Raw genomic sequence first — 15,384 nt, forward strand, 5'->3', positions numbered from 1 at the left:
GTGGGAAATAATAAGTGTTTTGTTTTATGCTGCTAAGTTTTGGCATGGCTTGTGATACAGCAAAAGCTAATTGATAAAAGCAATAGCATTTTCTCACGGTAGAATGCTTGAAAGTAACTATACTGCCATATTCTAAATTATATGCTTAATAAACTGCTTAACTTCTACCTAATGTAACCAGTTTATAATTTTTAGTAATGGACTTTCTTGATAATATAGATGGGATGTTTACTAAAGGTGAAGAAGGCTAGAAATTAATGATATAATTAAGGTGAGAGAGATGTTTGAAAAGCAAAATGATAAGACACCTTCAACAGGTTGAACTTTAATAATATATTAAATATGAAGTCTTATATCATAGTCTTTAATATGTATAGCACACATATAGCATGGCTTCTTATGTCTTGTCTGAAGCATTTGAGGATGCTTAGGGCAAATTCTCTCCTTTGGAGCAGATGAGACGAGGGGAAAAAAAATAAGGAAATATGAAGGTCACCTGGAGGACATCATTGGATGTTATATTAGTTAATGTTGGCCAACTGTTCTAATAAGTAGATCTCAAATTATGAAATTATTAACACACAAGCAGAGACTATTCATTGCTTATGTAGCAGTGCTGGGAAGGTGAGCAGATGTGACAGAGTGGCCCTCTTCCATAAGATACTTCAGGAATTCAGGCTGACAGCGTTCTGTCATCTTCAGTACGTGGCTTCCAATATTCTGGGCTCCCAAAATCCAACTCAATCCATATCACCTAACCAGAAGGAGAAGCACCATGAAGGATGCTCTTTGGGAGATATTTGCATAGTCAATTACAAGATCATCTAACTTTAAGGAAGGGCTGGCAACTCTGTGTGTTAGGGAGAAAGGAACAAGGGAATTTGGCAAGGTCTCGACATCTTTCACCCCAGCATCTCATAAGTATGCACACCTGCCCTCCATTCCTTCTCATCCTAATCTTCTGATGGACCCACTCCCTTCCCTGACCCCATCTCTAACCTTGAGTGACCCACTACCATTAATGTGCACGAGGTTATATTACTCAGGTGAGTTGCAGAGAAAAAAATTAACTGTTCAGATCCATTCACTTAGAGAGCTTTATTCATACAAATCAATACCAGAAATGTCTTCAAACAAGCAATGAAGTTCACTGATATCAACAACGTCCAGAATGACAGAGATGCAAGATTTGTCCCTCATGATCTCAAACATGAAGTATTTCATTCAGTTTCTGTCACTCATGCAGAAGGATCAGCTGGGTCCCAGAACCAACTCATAGGAAGAGGAGCTAAAAGAACTGGAGCTATTCATATAGAAGAGGAAAGAAGCATCAATGGAGGAGGGGCTTTAATGGTTTTTACATCCATATTTTTAAAAAATAAGCTTTTAAATTTTTTTTTCAATTTTTTTATGTCTTTATTTTATTTTGAGAGACAGAGAGCGATCAGGGGAGGGGCAGAGAGACAGGGAGACACAGAATCCAAAGCAGGCTCCAGGCTCTGAGCTGGCAGCACAGAGCCTGACATAGGGCTCAAACCCAGACTGTGAGATCATGACCTGAGCCAAAGTCGGAGGCTTAACCAACTGAGACACCCAGGCGCCCCCCAAAATAAGCTTTTATTTGAACAACATCACCAGAGGCAGTGGGCAGGGGGGTGTTATCCATATTCCCACCATCCAAAGACAAGCCCTATTAACATAACTTTTATATAGATCCTTCCAGACTGTTTTCCATGCACAATCTTTTAAGACGCTCTTCCATTTTACCTTATTTTCTCATTTTTGCATGTTTTTGCCATTTTAAGAGCAAGTGTTTGCTCTATGTTTTTAAAGTCTTCATAAATACCGTTTCATAAAAACATACTGTTTCATTGTGGAGATATATCACAGCCACTCACTTGCTGATCAAGATTTAGATTGCTTCTAAATTTTCACTGTTATAAATAATCATTGGGATACACATTTGTGTGCAGAAGCCTTTTACCAATTCATTTCATCAACATAATGTCTACTTGCATAAAATCTCTTCATACATATGCCAAATGGTTTTTCAGTATTTTTCTCCTGCTGGTAAATGGCTAAGAATTCACAATTTATCAATCTTTCTCTAGTGTTTGGCATTACTTAAAAAATATTTTCTATTAGAAAGAGAAAATTTATGTCTTGTTTTTTTAATCTGCATTTCCTTGATTATTAGTGAGATTCAACAGTTTTCCAAGTCTATTAATCACTTATATTTCCACATTTATGAATTTTTTTACTTACTTAATTTCGCCAACTAATTATCCTTAGTGTTTTCCTTACTGACTTGCTGATCCTTTAGCATATCTGTCAACTTTGCTTTTTTAGTTTCTTTGACTTTGTTATTATTCATCATTTTGTCTATTGAAGTTGTAAACCTTAATGTCGTCAACATTTCTAAACTCTTTTAGTTTTCTCCAGTGTGACTTAACATAAGAAATTTCTTCCCAATTTAGAGGGTGAATAAATACATATACATTGATATTTCCTTCCCCCTCTCTAGAGTTGCTTTTTCTTTTTACATCAATTCCTTAATGAAACTGTAATGGTATCTTGGAAGTCCCCAGATTGTCCAAAGCCCTATTTCAAGCTTGACAGTGATTTCTCAAACAGCTCTTCTCAAATATTTAAGTGGATGCTTTGTGGGCAGAGTGAGGACTGGAGAATCAAATTGGCTTTGCATGGCTACAAGAGAGAGAACTAAAACCGATGGGTTAAATTACAGATTTTGGTTTCATAAAAGAATGTACATTCTAAATGGTGGTGATATTTGATATCTTTTAACAACTGAAAAGGCTTCTTCTCCAAACATCCAAGTGGGTGCCAAGTGTAAAATAATGGCCACACCATTTAGGTGTGGGACAGGATGAACATCGACTAAAGGTAAAACTACCTGATACAAAATGGGCCACCATGAGGTTAAGGGAGGAGTGATGATATGCATCAGCCCACAGCAGTCGTCATGTAGCCTATTGTCCAGGTTATGGTTATTGATAATGCCTTTTTTTAAAAAATCTGTTAACATTCCTCTAATTTAGACAGCCCTGATTAAATAGTGCTCTCTCAGTGGAGGTATTCAGCTAAATTTGAAGGGTGTGAAGGGTATTTTATTAAGGGACTATATAGAGGTTTCCCAGATCTTATTGTCAGGTTCTTACGACTCGTGGTGTGTCCAGGTCCCTGGATCTTCTCCACAGCTTGAAGAGTGTTTCGTGAGACTGAGCATATGCTTATACATGTCCCCAGTAAAGCTCCCTTGTAATGTGATATTGTGATGTTTTTTCCCACTAACGCTCCCTAGCCAGTGCCCAGTATGGGCAAACACAATTGGTCTTGGTTGTGAAACACCCCCCAAAAAGCGGAAGAAGTGAAAGATGTCCCCATTAAGGATGGAGAAGGTCATTTGGATGCGGTTGAACTGTTGGCAATGGTGAGATTTACATGGCTTATGCACATAGACAATGGGAGCCCTAGTAAGGGACACAAAGTTCCCTGAAATTCTTTCCCTTGACTCTACTTCAAAGTCTGTAAATCCTTCTGAGCCCTAAAGATGAAAAAGAAGAGAAAAAAGCATTTCCATCTTATCCCTAGGCAACCTTTGGAGTAGCTGGGGCAGCCTAATCACCTAGACAGGAAACCTTCCATTATGCAGCATGATAGTCAAGGACCCTTAGGGGAAAACAAATATGGGTAGAGGTGTGATGATACACAGAAAGAGAATTTCACTCTTCTGAGTGTGTTATGTCCTATGGCTGGAGGAATTAAAGAGAGTTCATTTGAATGATGAAGTGTTTATATCCATGAACTTGACTGAGATTCCATATTAGGCAATAGGAGGTGCAGGACATGGGGTACCTGGGTGGCTCAGTTGGTTAAGTGTCTGACTTCGGCTCAGTTCATGATCTCACGGTTTGTGGGTTCAAGCCCTGTGTTGGGCTCTGTGCTGACAGCCAGCTCAGAGCCTGGAGCCTGTTTCAGATTCTGTGTCTCCCTCTCTCTCTGACCCTCCTCTGGTCAGATAATAATAAAATTTTTTTTTTAATTTTAAAAGGGAGGTGCAGGACCCTCAGCTGCGGAAAGAATTTTCTAGACTGACCATAAAATATACCTCACTTTTAAATTAAGGGTTTTAGGGAATCACGTTCACATTCTCAATCAGAGGATACTTCTCTAAGAATCTATAATAANGCTCACTTCCTCCCATATCCCATTGGCCAGACCAGTTACACGATACCAACCAGCTGCAAAGGAGACTAGTAAATGGAGGAGGACCAATCCTAGGTGTGAAATAAGCATTCAATGTCTCTACTGTACAACTTGTATAAGTTAGAGAAAGCTAGAAAAAAAAACTCTTCTACAAGACTCACAATCAGTCAGATGTCTGGGTGGCTTGGTTGGTTGAGCGTCCTGCTCTTGATTTCGTCTGACGTCATAATCTCATGGGTGTTTTTGGTTTTGTCTTTGTTTTGTGAGAGAAATAAAGAGTCACATTTAGTAATATTAGACTCGGGTACATAATGTCTATGTTCATTGTAACACCCAACTAATCAGAGATATAGGAAAAAAGAAGACGGAGCTGTTCACATATCAGTAGCTAGAATTTTGGCCTTTTTACAACTGCTTTCTGAACTCAGTTACCTCCATTTGTATCTCCTATTATAAATGATAAATGTTACTAGGTTTTCTAACCTCTTTTATTCTACGTGGAGAGGTTTAACAGGCATCAAGACTGATTATAAATGCTTGTTAATGTTTTGAATCCAATTCAAGCATGAAGTGAGGGTTTATCATGTTTCTACAACAAATCTCATTATTAATTGATTATTTCTTCCACCCAACATCCTTATTTTCCCTCTTGGTTTTAATTAAAAATCCATTTGAACAACAGCCATAGTGTCACTAATATAATATTTCAAAAGCTCTACACTACGTGATACATGCATGCATCACTCTAGATGGCATCATCATCCTGTCACAACGTGATGGTTTTTATTATGTAGTTAAGATTTCAGGGGAAATTTAGTTAAGATTTCAGGGGAAATTTAGTTAAGATTTCAGGGGGGCTCAGTTGGTTAAGGATCCAGCTCTCGATTTTGGCTCAGATCTCACGATTCCCGGGATTGAGCCTCGTGTCGCGCTCCACATTGATAGATTCTCTTTCTTCCTCTCTCTCTGCCCCCTTCCTGCTTGTGCTCTCTCTCTCTTTCTCTCTCACTGTCTCTCTCAAAATAAAATAAACATTTTTAAAGAAACAATTCAAGGAGAAGATTCAAGGAGCTCATTGATTGTTCATATTTAATTGTATCTTTATAGTTTTAGAAAAGTATGTGTGGCTCCTAAAGTAGGATGATGAGCTTTCAGTAAAGGTTATTTGGGCCACTTATAGGCCAAATTGTGATTATAAGGCAATGACCCTTGAACAAGACCAAGATACCGAGATGACATAATGATAAATTCATTTTATGTCAAGTAAATGATAAAATTAACTATTACTTGCCCTTTTTTTTGAAAGAGAGAGAAAGAGAGAGCTCGCATGAGTGGGGGAGGGGCAGAGTAAAAGAGAGAGAGAATCTTATGCAGGCTCTATCCCTAGCTCAGAGCTCACTGGGGAACTCAATGTCCCAACTGAGAGATCATGATCTGAGCCGAAATCAGGAGTCAGATGCTTAACTGACAGAGCCACCCCAGATGCCCCAACTATCACTTGCCTTCTTAGAGAAACATTTCTCATTTGTACCTCAAGAGCTTTTTATTCACTCAAATTTAAGACAGGGTTGAAATTTTTCAAGAATACGAACATTTAGTTCAAACTATACGTCTGAAGATAGTTCTACTGTATTATACTTTGTTGTCTATGAGAAAAGTAAGACTTGAGATATTTAGTCCAGTGACAAATTGCAGGGTCATTGAAGATGATTTAGTTGACTCCCTTCCTCACTGTGTAACCCGTTCTACAATATTACCACCAGGTAACCGTCTGGCTTTGAATAGCAGTCTCCAATGTCTCCAAGCTATTGCACTGTTAAAGTTAGTTGCTGGATGCAAGCTCACTTCCTTTGGAACAAAAACTTTTCTTTACGTAACTTCTTCCCAATTGATCTTAGTTACATGTAATATAATAACATATACTATACATAATAGTACTACATATATATATATAGTGTTCTTTAGTAGTGTCATTTCTTTCTTCCCTGATGCATGTGATGCCTGCCTTTATCTCATCTGAAGCCAAATACATTTAGATAACCTAACCACTCATGGTGAGATAGTCTGGAGATGCCCTACTAAATCGTTTATCTTCTGAAATAATGATTCTGATCAAAATAACTGGCTGTTTTGTTTTTAAAGCTAACACGTAAAAAGTGCACATCTGTCATCCATGAGGAAGACAAAACCATTTTCCACATAGGAGATTTACGTGCTCATCCGGTGTTTTGTGTTAGGCGTTATTATCCTCTCTTCATTTGACTCTTGTGTTTATTAGAGTTACGGTTAGTGCCTGCATGGGGTAGGAATCACAACATTATTTCTATTCTAGGGACATAGGTCAGATCTTCACAAGGGCAACAAACACGTCAGACTTAGCTCTTTCTGGGCCGGGATGTTGTGACCATAGACTCACTGCTAGATGGGTATGTGGGGCGGTCCCGCGGCGGTCCTGGGCTGGGGCTGTCCATCAGGATGTCTGAGGTCCATCCCTCTGTCGCTCATGACGAGCTTCCTGCCTAACCAATGTGGTTTTATGGTGAAAAATTGCAAAACCAGGTGCCCAAAGTCATAACAGACTTCGGTAAAGATTACAGTTAGATCCTACCCATCTTCAGTTACAACCATGTTAAAGCAGCTGGGAAGGACAGGTCACCCTACCCCTGCCTCTCCCCCAACTATCCAAAAGTAGAACATTCCCATGAAATCTTTCATCAGCCAAAATAGCCATAAAGGGAAGAAGCAATTGCCATTAACTTACATGGAAAATTCCTTGAGTGCTCCCAGGCTCAAAACATAATCTCCCTTGGGCTTTTCTGATACCTCAGGACACATCTTGCTAACAGATGAACAAAATACATAGAGATAAAGCACAGATGCTCATAGACACAGTTCAAAGCTATGGCGGCTGGACGCTGCAAGGTCCTGGGAAAGGAGGTTGTGGTGACACCTCCCTGCTCTGGGCGCACCCTGCCTCCATAACGGCTCAACAGGTGCCAAACAATGCCGAAGGGATTGCTAGTTTTGCTTCCCTCTTCGGATTCATGACAGTGAAGGGCCCTACCATGATCTTTTGAAAAGTCTCACTATAATACACTGTAACACGCAATCCATTAGCTGAACCCACAATCGTGAGACAAACTCTCTCCTTCTTACCTATTTCAATTTCCCATTCTTTCTCTTCCTCAGTTTTGCCTCTCTTTCTATTCTCCATACAGTCTACATAGATGTAAGGAGAATATACACCCCTGGCAACAGTCTGCTTGGTATGTGGACAAACTAGCAGGATTCTCACACAGAGAGTTGTGACACCGAGGCTTTTCCCTCCAGGAAGCAACTTTATTCCATCCGGCATCACTGAGTTGGGTTTGTACCTGAAGAACTGAGCCCTGAACACCACGTGGCATGTTTTTGTTTTTTGGGGTTTTTGTATATTTTTTACTCCTCTGTCTCCCATATATGGTAACACACAAACATGAAGTCTGATTAAAGTGGTCTCATGTTACCAGGTCGTGAGGGATGTCATCACACACATGAATAGCAAGGTTGCCTTGAGATGTTCTTTTTTTTTTTTTTTTTTCCTTAGGGAGGGGACCCTCCCACAAAACAAGAAAATGCACATCAAAGGAAGCACATCATGCATTTGGGTGGACTCTTCTACCCCCCAGACCCTTCAGGCTGGCCTCAGACCCAGACAGCTGCAGGGAGGAGGTGGGGGGGGTTGTGTGGTCTTCATTCTCTGGCCACTCTCCTGATGAACAGCAGAAAAAAAAAAAAAAGCTGTGGCATATGGAAGAGTTTAGATGGTGGTGGTGCTATCTGGATGACGGAAGCCCAAATTCTGGCTTTTTCCTCTCCTGGGGCACTTTTGTGAGTTCCCTGAAGCCTTCTATCCCCACTCTCCTGCTAGACACTGTCCAGTTCAGTTCCACGCCCTCCAGTCTGTCTTGGAAGCTTCATCTGCCAGAGGCCCTAGGTGACAGTCACCTCGGTGTGACCAGCAGGCCGTCATCAAGGCCAGTGTCACCTCGAGAGAGCCGTGGCCTGGCTACTTTCTGGACAGCTACTTTGTCTGGGACAGAAAACACAAGTCTTTGTCTTGCCAGACTCTCTGAGCCCAGGCCACTCCCTGCGGGAAAATCTCGTAATCTTAAAATCTAGGGCACTGGGTTGTTTTCTTTTCTCTAAACACTTCCATCCAAACCCCTCTCGTTCTGAGACAGAGATGGGAGGGGGTCAAGGCAAGAACCGCATTCAGAAACTAGCTCTGAATGGATCCTCACTCCTCCTTTGCCTCAGATCGTGCTCCTGGTCTATGGGATGGTGAAAGGGAGGGACTGGCCCTGTTCCTTGCAGATCCTGACAATAGTTCTGGAAAGATGAGCTGGCAAGCGCCTCTCTTGAGAATGTAGAGTCTCTTCATTGCTCTCAGCTTTCGAATTTCAGCGAAAACTGCAAGACAGTGTAAAACCTTACATCTGGCACCCTGCTGCGTGGGTTGGATGCAACTGGGCACCTCCGTCCCTTCCCCCCCCAGGCACAGGGCATCATGTGACCAATCAACAACCCTATCTGTCCAGGTCTGTGCCAGGCAGTGAGGAAGTTATAAAGAAAAACTCGATTCTAAGCCTTTGAGAACTCATCATCCCAGTCTATTTCTATGTAAAATTCTATGTAAAACACAAGGCATCGAGTCAACAAGTAGTCCTGTCCCAGCTGGCACAGTCCCGTTGGGGTAGTCAGACTGGGCACCTGAAACACAGGGATGCGCGGCACGCCCCCGAAGCCACAGAGCCTTCGAAAGGGAGAGGGCACAAGGAGGAAGAGCAGGGGTAACCTGTCCTTCCCCTAGGATGGGCCGTGCAAATACACGATGCCTCTCTATCTCAGCCACTCCAGGGGCCAATGGGTCACAGAGTTCCTTGTCCTTGGGGAAGGACCCTCCACAGCCCGAGACAGCCTAGGAAAGCCAATGTGCACCCCGCCTCTGAGGAAAGCGGATGGGAGAGAAAAGCATGGCCTGCACGGCAGCGTGTGGGAAATGCAAGTCAAGAGCCAGAATTCGAGGGAAACGATCATTTGGTTGCGGGACTGTGTCTCTTCAAGCGCAAGGGACTAGATCATGTTAGTAGAGAGTTGGGAGTAGTGGGCAGAAACAGTTAGGAAGACAGGGCAGGCCCACAGCCGAACAGGAGACGTTAGCAGCACAAGAGAAATTCAGAGCCTGAGTTGTGGAGAGGATGCAGGGGTGGGAAGTGGGCCGACTGCCCCGGGCTGGAGATCTGGCTGAGATCCGGCAAGGCCCAGAAGGGGAGGAGGATGCACAGCAGAAAGGAAAAGGGCTTCTGAAATGGACAGGAAGACCCACTGTTACAAAGTGCGCATCGACATTAAGGGAAAGCAAAGTCTTAACGCTTTCCCTCTGCATCTCTGTTCCCGCCGTAGTCTCAGCCTCACCAGCCCTGTCTTGGAGCTCGCAAGCTTTGGCTGCAGTCTGCCCTGAGCACCTAGTTAGGATGCAAGCAGAGTGCCCTTCCAGACTCTTCCGCGTGCATTTGTCTCCTCCTTCTATTTGGCTGGAGCCTTGCTGTGATGGATGGAGACGCGTGACTTCACTTGTAAAAGTTGCCCTAGTTTTTCTCATCCAGGTCAACCTTTGAAGGACCTTAGGTCACAAATCCAGCCAGACAGGGGACTATATTCACCCTCAGGATGTACATTCATTGGCTGCCTTGGAAAGAAATATCCATGTGCCCCCCTCCCGGGCCGTCTGCATTCTAGTTTGTGCAGTGGAAGCGCTGGCTTTTCTCCCTTGATTATTTTGTAGTTGTTTCTACCTGCACACGTCGGTGGGGAGAATGAGCTTGGCGATGGTGCTAGACAGGAATTGAAGTTATTTCTTATCTTGTGAAGATATTACATTCAGACAATTTTCTTGAAACAGCAGTTATAGTATGACTGTGGCAGAAATACGGATGTCAAGCCCACCCCCTGCCCTGTTTTGTCTCCAAAGAGTTACATTAACATCACCTCCAGGATCTGTTTCTTGACGTGATTTGTTTGTCCTTCCTCCTTTCTAAAAATCAGTTTTAAAAAATCAATGTTTATTTACATTTTAAAAAGACAGAGTGCGAGAGGGGAAGGGGCAGAGAGAGAGGGAGACACAGAGTCTGAAGCAGGCTCCAGGCTCTGAGCTGTCAGCACAGAGCCTGGCGCGGGGCTCGAACTCACAAACTGTGAGATCATGTCCTGAGCCGAAGTCATGCTTAACCAACCAAGCACCCAGGCACCCTTAAAAAATCAGTTTTTTAAGGTATAATTTATATTTGATAAAATTTGCCCATTTCAAGTATACAGTCTGTTGATTTTGACAAATGAATGGAGTCAGGGAACTACTCGCGCAGCAATAATGTAGAACATTTCTGTTACCTTAGACATTCTCTCAAAGGTTTCTTGCAACCAACCCCCTCCTCCTAGCCCGGCCCCTGGCATACTTGGTCCCTTTCTTAAATATGAAGAGGGACGTGAGCAGCCTAAAAACCACATGGTCACATAAATACCTAGTTATTTTTTTCTTAATCTACAGGAATGGCATTTTGCTGGTCATTTCCTAACTGGCATGCTGAAGCATCAGGAACAGTTAAAATCTGTCTATCTTTTGCCACTGATTTGCAACGGAACTCGTCGTCATTGTTGACTTGCTCTAGTACATCAGAGATCAAGTCTGCTCCGTGTTTCCAAACGGAAGGCCCTGTAATTGACATCTGTCCGGGGCTAAAAACAGAGCAGTCCGAGCTTAAGGACAAAGAGATGTTCCATTAAAATGAAAATGTAGAAAACTCTACCTCCTACCTCTCCTCCTATTAACTTTTGGTTAGATTTTAGTAACATTTTGTGTCTGAGACATTGTCACCCTGTGGGAATAGGAAGAGATAAGGAGTAATGAACAAAGGTAAGTGACGCATGTGGGGAAGGACAATGGTGGCACGAATGTAGTGTGGTGAACAAAATGCATTAGAAGCCATTTGTTGGGCAGGCATCGAGTATTTTGGGGTCTGGGATACCAACCCCGAATGAGCTGTGGGGTCTTGGCCCCCGGGAGCTCACAGTTGAGTAGAGGAGGAAGCCATGTAATCAGGCAGTGACGAGAGGATTGGACCATGCAGTGACAGAGGCCGTGCTGTTGGGTACGGGAACACATACAAAGAACGTGGCGTCCATTCTTACATCAGGGAAGCCTCCTGGAGACTGTGACCTCCAGGCTTCAAAAACGTGAAGAGTGAGAAAACCTGAGGATTCGTTTCTTGGGATGGTTCATGGTAATTAGCGATTCATAAATCAGAAATTGTAGACTATTTAAAATTAAGTGGTATCATGCAGAGGCATGGAAGAAGTGAGAAACATTGAAAAATGCAATCTGAATCAGATCAGATGCAAATCTAAGGTGATTCAACACATTCATAAAGAGAGAAAGGGAGGGCGTTCAGACTCAGTGCTGCACTTGTTTCTCAAGCCTTACTTCCCACAGAGTAACGCTCAGAGGGTCCAGAGGAGTGCAACTTTGAGCTTAGGAACCTTGAGACATCTATAATTGGCACTAAGCCTGCCTGCCACTCTCTTTATTTTAATGTGCAAGAAACAAACGTGTCCTTTCTCTGGGGGAAGATCTTTCTCCGTCTTTCAAGGCTGTTTGCTGTACAAACATCCTGGAAAGGCCAGCAGTCTTGAAAACAGTCAGTGCTTTTGCTGGAAAGACAAGCAGAAACAGAGACTTACAGACAACTGACTCCAGTCACTCTTTAGTAGAATCATGAAATCAATATAGAGGGTTCACACACATAAAAGAATGTTTCCTGTAGCAGAATGAGCATTGTTTAAGGAAAATTTTCCTTTGTTCTATCTACATGTAAAAACATTTTTTCACCTTTTGAAAAAAGTAAGTTTGAGACACATTGGCTAAGATGTTATTAAATATACTGAATCCTTACATTCAGGGTGATATCACTTGGCTTGCATTATACCCCAAACACTGTGATAGCAACATGTCTTATGTTGGGATTCTTCTAGTATAAATCATAAATACAATGCCATATTGACTCTGTATTCTAATCATGATTGATAAACACATTCAAATGCTATTTTGGGGGTGCCTGGGTGGCTTAGTCGGTTAAGCATCAACTTTCGCTTAGGTCATGATCTCGCGGTTCGTGGGTCCGAGCCCCGCGTCGGGCTCTGTGCTGACTGCCAGCTCAGAGCCTGGAGCCTGTTTCGGAGTCTGTGTCTCCCTCTCTCTCTGACCCTCCCCTGCTCACACTGTCTCTCTCTCTCTCTCCTAGAAATAAATAAATAAAATATTTTTTAAAAATGCTATTTTGGAGACTAGAAAATTTTAGATACTTTTTCATGCGGGCCTTTTTTTTTCTTTTTTTTTTACTAAATGGAGTTTTAAGAAGATAAATTTTACTTTAGGTTTCAGGTAGATAGTGGGCAAAATGTGTATTATGAGTTTGGACCACTTAGAGAATAAAACACAGTGTGGGGAAACTCGTATTACAAACTGAATTGATGCTTTGCCAAGCATTGGATTTAATAAAGAGCACACACATAAATTACCAAATATTTGACATCTTAACAGCTCCAAAGCAAATATTTATTTCATCTGCCTTGTATGCCTGTGAAACAATGTTCTGGACAGACAAAATTAATGTTGGGTCCTTAATGTATTTGTTACACTTAAGATTTTTAAAAACACTTTACACAAAAGACAAAATTTCATTAAAACTAGTTTTTTTTTTAAAGTACAGTTTCTGAGTAGATATTTATGATATCTTTGCTTAGATATGGGAGTGCAAGTGGGCAGTGCCCCAGAAGGCGGAATTTATTATGTGTAAACCTGCTGATGGTGGAAAACAGGTGACAGAGCCAGTTAAGTGCAAAGTGGTTAAAGAAGTTTCTACTGTGTGTCAATCAATTCTTGTTGCTATTAGTATTTATACAGAACATAGGCACGCCTCATCTTCAACACCTAGAAAAAAAAGGTTATTTTTGAAAGTCCAGTTTGCCTAGTTCACAAACCTATTATTATTTTTTTAATTTCTTGATTAACTTTATTTTAGAGAGTGAGAGAGAGAGCATGCAAGCGTGGAGAGGGGCAGAGGGAGATAGAAAATTCCAAGCAGGCTCCACAGGCAGCAAGGAGCCCAGTGCGGGGGAAGGGGCAGGGCTGGTCCCATGACCCTAGGACCAGACCATGACCTGAACCGAAAATCGAGAGTTGGATGTTCAGCCAAGTGAGTCACCCAGACACCCCCACAAACCTATTAATTTACATTTACTTTCGTATAATTTTCATTGGTAAGTGTTTATTCTTTACAGCCTCTAACAACTTGTTACTGAAAAAGCAAGTTTCTGGCAATCATATCCCTATGAAGGTTCTAAGGCAACATCACTGTCCCACATGCAATTAATTAAACTTTTTTCTTCATCACAAAGTTTCTCTTGATGATTACATGTTATATTTTATCAGTATCTATAAAGTATTATCTATTGTCAGCTGGTTACTAGGACCCTCTTCGGAACTGTGACCTTTAACCTCATTCATTGTTTCCAGGGCAACTTCTTTAATCTCTTCCCGGAAGTATAAATGCTCCAGAGCTTTAAGTATCTCTCTGGGTGTCCCATTGGTGCTCTGTTAGATTGCCACAGGTGCTTTGCAAAGTGCCACAGTGAATGGGGCCCGCTAGTCCTTTCTAATACCCTTGGAAAATATGATTCAGTTTATTTTTACAAACCTCATCTATACTTTCCATTGATTCTTTTAATACTTTCATAACTACTCCCCAACTCAAACCTTTTGTTGATCTCATAGCATAGCTTTAGGCATTTCTGTTGAGCTTAAGCCTTTGTAGTTCACGCCAGATCTTTATGTTGACCTCTGGATGTGGTAGCCCCAATTACCCTGTGACCTTCACCTTCAGCTTTCTTTTGAGAGCAGCTTTGCTTGATTATGAATTTGTTCCCAAAAGCTGACGAGAACGGTGCCAGATCTTTAAGACCTGGTGCTGCCAACACTCAGAGACTGTTCTTTAATTGATCTGTATTTGTACTTGAGTTTGCGCTGTGATTATTTTTAAGCTAGTTACAGATTGCTGGCAGGGAAACCGAGCAATCCATAGTCTTTGTTTATTGTATCCATATAACCATACGCAAATTCTACAGATGTCCTGAACCCCAGGGAAGTGGTAGGTCAGCCTATCTCTGCTGACTTGCCTAACAAAGGATGTTCAGAATCCGTACCCTTGCAGTATTTAAGGTCGTTAGTGTTTATTAAAGCCCATTTAAAACCAATGACTTTGGCTATGAACTGTAAAACAGGCTGCATTTTAAGTTGATTTTATATAAATAGTCTAACACTGGAGAATGATACTGCACATCTTAACATTCACTTGTGAGATGGAAAATACACTTATTAATGCTTATCATAATTTTAAAATTTAGTCAGTACAGTATTCACTATTACTGTTAAGGTAAGTGGCATAGAAAGCAACTATTTCAGTTAAAGGCTTCTGGAAATACATTTGGAGGGCCTGTGTTGACTCAAAGATTACACATTCCAGATTGACTGGCCAACCTGTAACAACCTTTGTACCAAGTAGGCTTTTTCAGACCGTTCCTCTTCCTTCTCAACCTCTGGGAGGAAGGTATGTGTAATGTATCCCAGGAAGTGTAAGAAACCAGGAGCGTTTCTTCCGTTATGAAAGTCCAGAATCAAGGCATATTTTTCAGCTGCATAGAGGATGGTTTGTTCCGGCAGATGGAGGTACAGGGAAAAATCCATATAAACATACAGATGTAAACGCAGACGCGTTGAGATCATCGCAGAGAGACCAAAGAATAAAGAGCCGAGTCAAATTCTCCAGCGTGGGTCGCTGCTCACCTCTCCCAACGCGGAGAAGCGATTTAAAGATACAGGCTCTGTCTACACAAGCGCTGGAGAAAGACAAAAACAAACAAGCCAAAAAAAACCCATACAGATCTCTCTGAAAATGGCTTGTAATTTCTTTCCCTCGTTCCCCAGTCATCGGCGATGGCAAGTCTAGGCTGTAAAATAACGGCTAGACTTGATGTCAACCATACGCCGTCGTTCAGAGAGACTGA

The 15,384-nt window shown here is 41.8% G+C and overlaps 1 long non-coding RNA gene across 1 annotated transcript; it reads right to left on the bottom strand.

Moving 5' to 3' along the window:
* Positions 1-4,398: 4,398 nt before the first annotated feature.
* LOC144221388 (uncharacterized) lies at positions 4,399-15,362 on the bottom strand. Its single transcript, XR_013332065.1, has 3 exons — positions 14,858-15,362; positions 6,644-6,746; positions 4,399-4,480 (listed from the first exon to the last, which is right to left on the bottom strand). It is a non-coding gene; the product is annotated as an uncharacterized LOC144221388 (long non-coding RNA).
* Positions 15,363-15,384: the final 22 nt, after the last annotated feature.

The sequence above is a fragment of the Crocuta crocuta genome, unplaced genomic scaffold (genome assembly GCF_008692635.1).
Source record: "Crocuta crocuta isolate KB4526 unplaced genomic scaffold, BGI_CrCroc_1.0 scaffold20, whole genome shotgun sequence".
Taxonomy (NCBI): Eukaryota; Metazoa; Chordata; class Mammalia; order Carnivora; family Hyaenidae; genus Crocuta; species Crocuta crocuta.